Here is a 6,238-nt window from a genome sequence, read left to right as displayed (position 1 = left end):
TTATCATTTCGTAGAAAAATAAGTGACCATGAATGATGGGAAAAGCCATGTAGTATTCCCAGAGAGCTCGGCTGTGCATCTGTTTTATTCTCAGATAAAATAATTATGTCTGCAACATTACCAGTCTTCTGGCTATCCTGTTCCTCTTAATTGAAGTTTTCCTTAACGATTTGTGATGGTTGAGGACGATAAGAAGAATATCGCTCTGCTGTTCAGTAGGGCTATTCAGTCGAGCGAAGTTGCGACCCATTTGAATACTGAACCGGTGTATCATTTTCACTTACTCGACGATAAGCCCAAAAACTACTTTTTTGTTGTTGTTGTTGGGGGTTAGGAAAGGTCTATGGAAGAGGATACAAAGGTCTGAAAGTTATGTTAGGCGTTGATTTATAGATACAGGAATTTAGGGTTGGATATTTACAGTTTATTTATTAGAATGGAAATTTAAAAAATAAATAATGTGCATGTTAAACAATACAGAAAAATTATTTGTATTAAAATATAGCATATTTATTTTAATTTTCGTAAGTGAAACAAGGCTCTATTTGACCGTAGATTTTAGCACATTTTAATTTACGTTAAAAGTTAGGAATATAATATTTTCAACTCATAAGTAAGGGGAAAATCTTGCGTGCGTCCTGAGTAAGCTGGAGGTCAGATCGCGCCTTGTTAGGGTTAGGTCTGGTCGACTTAAATGCACCAATGACATCGAAGGCGTCACTTGATACTAAATGGAGTCACCCTGCAAATATTAACCGCCAATCTTTGTCCTTAGGCAACTGTTGCATCAAAAGGCATCCACCAAAACAAGACTGTGAAAAAAGGCTAATGTTAAAAATAAAAATTTTGACACAAGCAAATGCCGCACCGATATCATAAACCCAGTGTTTCTTCTGTAAGAAAAACTAACGATGTTCAAATAAATCAGGGCAGCTGCTGAAGACGCGTTTATGTTTAGCTGGGCCATCCGTCAAAAGTTAGAAGTCACTAAAGCGTATATACAGCATTAGCATTGTTACATTTTCTCATGTCGATCTGTCTTTTATTAGATGGTGTGAGTAACTAGTGATATTTTGCTGTAATATTTTCTGTCTTTTATTAATACAATTTTCTATCTTGATCTTAGCAAATAAATGTATAACCTATGCAAAAGATAATTGTAACTTGGCTCTAACTACTCATAAGAAATACATCTGTTTTAGTTTTCTGTAAAATAAAACTATTGAGAATACATTGTCAGTCCGTCTGCACTTTTTCTGTCCGCCCACAGATCTAAAAAACTACTGAGGCTAGAGGGTTGCAGATTGGTATGTTGATCATCCAACGTCCAATCACCAACAGACTAAATTGCAACCCTCTAGCCTCAAAAGTTTTTATTTTATTTAAGGTTAAAGTTAGTCATGATCGTGTGTGTGGGCAGGTCTAAGTGTGCACCAAAAACACAGGCAACATTTGAACAGAGTGAAGTTATTAGCAATAATACACGATTGGGGAACATTTATTTGTAATATGGTAATAATTACGAGCAAAGCGAAGTCTTACTGGAAACGGGGTCATTTCTGGCGGGTCGTGACCGCCCAGCCCTAACGGTATTCCAATGCTAATGTCTCTAAAAGTATTGAAGATGAAAGAAAAATTCTTTCGACAGATAAAACCTTACATCTTTAGATTTCATCCCATACAAGATTTATTTTTATGTCACGTCCCTTCCCTTAGTGTCATTCAGGGTAGGAGAAACAGATCCACCTCGTGTTGTATTGTAATGGATTCAATCGTACCTCTCGGGTTTTCACTGATGTCATGTATTTTCATAATCTACGCTTTCTAGTTAAGTCACAAGTAAGATTTTTAGGTTTATCATAATATAAGTGAAAATAATCCTTTCTGGTAGGATACTATGTAGAACGATACTTAGGAGCGAAATCCTCGTGGGAATATGATGGGACAATGAGCTCCTAACCGTCTCCTCATAGATTAAATAGATAGATACTACTAAAAAAAAGGGGGGGGGGGAATAGGTATGATGAACCCATTCGTACCCATTAAAGTTAGGAAAACACACGACTGTCACTTTTGGGAGAAGGAACCTTCCGGATCCGTTACCCCACAATCTATTACAATCGACATCGGTGACCATAATCTATTTTTAATATTCTTTGCCAAGATGGTTACGATTTTCTTTTTTTAACTTTTGCTCTGTTTTTCATTTGCATGGTTGCTTGCTCGTTTTGCTATTACCAGGATTAGGCAAAAGCTTCTCTACGGATTCCTTCGAAATTTGACCAAAAGTTGGCCTCCTGGCTGGCAACAAGCAGATCAATTTTGGAGCGACGGGCTACTTTATCTTTAGAGGGAAAATGAACGATTTGGTGGGCGAACCGTTCACCTTTCGAACGCTATTGTCGTTTCAGTTTAAAACGTTCTTAGCATGCGTTAAGACGAATATGTTACAATTTGTTTTGCCCAAATTGACGTGAAAACACCATTCTTATTTTGTCAACATCATATCTACTACTCTTAGTAAATGTAGGGTTTTAAGATCTTCATAATAAGCCAATCGTAATTTGGATGCTATTGATTGTTTAAGCCTCTGATATTATATGAATTATATGAGGAGTCTCGAATGATTATTCATCTTAAAGGATCAGTTTGACAAGACTTTATCCGGGAGTCTCCCATGAAGAACTATTACCATAGCGATTTTAATTCGTATAAATTATGTGTGTGTGTGTGGCTATTATGCCAGTTTCATATTGGAATAATTATTATGGAAAGTTATCTAAAAATGCGTCTGAAGCATAATCATCAGCAGATTATATATATATATATATATATATATATATATATACTATATATATATATATATATATATATATATATATGTGTGTGTGTGTGTGTGTGTGTGTGTGTGTGTGTGTGTATTATGCCAGTTTCATATTAGAATAATTATTATGGAAAGTTATCTAAAAACGCGTCTGAAGCATAATCATCAGCAGATATCATCTCAAGAGTTGGGAATTTAAAACGAGTGTACTGAGACCGTATGCGGTCTATATATATATATATATATATATATATATATATATATATATATATATATATATATATATATATATATATATATATAAAATATGTGTTCGTGTGTGTAGAGTGTAATTGGCATGTTAGATGATGCGATCTCCAACAAACAAAAACACTAAATAACTGACAATAGTGAAACCCATAAATATATTCTTGTCATAAACGAAATTGCTGACGCTAGGTTGTAAATAGTGTCCCTAAGGATATGAATTTTCTAAAATGAGAGAAATATTTATTTACGGAGATTTGTGGCTGAAAAAAAAATGTACTGCCTGCTTTAGTAGAAAAATAAAATAAAATAAAATAATGTTGAATTGATAACTTTACATTCTTTTATTAACATACTCCGTTTTAAGTTCCTGTTCAGGCGTGCCAGAAGCGATCCCTTTGTCCAATAGTTTAGTCCTAACGAGTTATTCGTAAGATGAATATTCTGCCAAAAAATTGCTACACCTCGGCTGGTTTTCGTAAGAGAATAAGTCGGCTAAAATGGTGAGTGTGGAGTTCCAGAATTCTGAGAATTATGTCTGGTTATTTCTCTTTTCAATTTCCTACTGCGCTTATCATTCTTATCATTGATGTAGTTGTTCCTATCAAAACCTTTAAGCTTTCATGAAAAATCAGATTAGATATTTTAGTTCAAAAACCATCAGCGGTCAGAATTAACAGAAGAAAAAAAACTTATAGACCGCGTACGGTCTCAGTACACTCGTTTTAAATTCCCTACTCTTGAGATGATATCGATTCATATGAAAGTGACCCTTTCCTTTAGTTTTGGCAAAATAATAATTATGGAATGATCACTTATCACGCTAATGAATTTTATATCCATTTCTTTCAAGGCGGTGAGACATTATATGATATAGGTCAGTAGATTTGTAACTGAATTATGTACGTTCAACTCTCGTCTGGCATGTAGGCTGCGAGTCTAAATTACAAATTAGAATATGACACTCTGGAACATTTCCTTTTGCAGGAAGTGCTGACTCTGTGTATGTTTGCATATTAGGAATACATTTGCTTACAAAGTGGTATAAGCACCATAGTCTCCTTTGAAGCGTAGGCACATCTTCGGAACTATAAAGGACAAAAAAAAAATTCAGCATCCAATGAATTCAAACAAGATACAGCTGCCGCTGCCTAATGTAATCAGGTACCATTTGTTTTATTTATTTTTAATTGTTTCTGCATAATAAATCAATTATAAAACACCACCTGAATCGTAATTCATAAAAGATGGCCTCACAGGATTAGAGTTTAGGCAAACCATGGGTATAATGCCAATTCAGGAGAAATAAATTTATTATATTTCTTTATCTGAGATGAAATTTGCCAAGGATTGGAGCCCAGTCAATTAAGACACGACCGTGCCAATATTCCACGATAAAACGTGAAATGCAGACTCTTGTAAGTTTTTTTTTTTAATTGAAAGACTTTCAAAGTATTTACTTAACAATATCTTGCTTTTTATTACAATTATAAATCTTCTCAATCATTTCGTTTGTTTCAGATGTTTTTTATTTTGTTTTTGTAAATATATTTCCAAAAGCATTTGCGGTATACAGTTTAGCCTTTCATCAGTTTTTATCTTCACTGATCCAGATACATTATTAAAATTTTAGTTTTTATCTCCTTTCTATTTTATCTATTCATATTCGAGAATTAAAGCCTTTAACCCATCTCGGTTTAAACTGAGCTTAATAAAGAAAACTGACTTTGAATCATATCACACTTTAGTACATTTACTACAAAAATAAAGCATATGCCTTTTATTCTGGATCTTTACAAGTTACAGTTCCCATCATTTCTAGTTTTCTGTAAAAAAAAAAAAAACTATTGTTCTTTGTCTGTCCGTCCGCACTTTTTCTATCCGCCCTCAGATCTTATAAAGCTACTGAAGCTAGAGGGTTGCAAATTGGTATGTTGATCATCGACCCTCCAATCACCAGAAATCCAAATTTGCAGGCCTCTAGCCTCAGTAGTTTATAGTTTATTGAAGGTTCATTTAGGTTTGATCGTGCGTCTTTCAACGCTATAGTACAGGGCAAGGTCTAGAGAATTTAAATGTATTCTCTAGACCTTGGTACAGGGAACCACCAGGCAGTGCCTGAAAGTTTTATGAGCCGCGGCTCATACGGCATTATACGAGAGCACAGAAAGATGGTTCTGTTTTCGGTGGCCTTGATTACTATTCGCTGTACAGAAAATTCGGTTGCGCCGAAGCATATTTCACTTGCTTCATTTCAACTATATCAGTCTCATGTTTGTAGGGGGTACTCCGTGCATATATATATATATATATATATATATATATATATATATATATATATATATATATATATATATATATATACTACAACTACGTCTCCGAATGTTATTTAATTATAAATTTATATCATTCTACCTAATCCTTCTTAGACATTGACTTATTATCCCTTCACTCAAATCCCTCGGAATTATCAGGGATTCAAAGACTCTTCTATTATTATTATTATTATTATTATTATTATATTATTATTATTATTATTATTATTATTATTATCATCATCATCTTCATGATCCTTAAATGAAATTACAGGTGTTATCAAGGAATTCCTCCATTTCCATTTCCCTGCCGGTATTTGCTCAACAATACGGGCTTCCAGACTAATCCATCCACTTCATCAAGGGTGATTATTGTGAGAGGTGACCAACCATGTAATTCGAATTTTCCATGGACTCTCAAATATATATATATATATATATACATATATATATATATATATATATATATATATATATATATATTATATACATATATATATATTTATGCATATATATATATATATATATATATATATATATATCATATATATATACAATATATATATATATCTACATATATTTCCTTATCTAATTTGTCAGAGGTTTTCAATGTTGTATTCTTATGAAATTATTTTATCCAGTCCATGAGCATAAACATTGATATGAATTCTTTTACTTCGTTGCTTCATTTGCCCATTAATACTGAACACCGAAATAAACTACTTTGCTTTCTCCTTTTAACATAAATTGAATTTGTACAAATTAATTGAAGCACATGCAAGAATACCCCACCCATGCTAAGAACAACTATTTGTAAACAATAGATGTTACTGTTCTTGATCTTCCTTTCCTC

The sequence above is a fragment of the Macrobrachium nipponense genome, chromosome 2 (assembly GCF_015104395.2).
Source record: "Macrobrachium nipponense isolate FS-2020 chromosome 2, ASM1510439v2, whole genome shotgun sequence".
Lineage (NCBI taxonomy): Eukaryota > Metazoa > Arthropoda > Malacostraca > Decapoda > Palaemonidae > Macrobrachium > Macrobrachium nipponense.
This window is presented reverse-complemented; position numbering follows the sequence as displayed.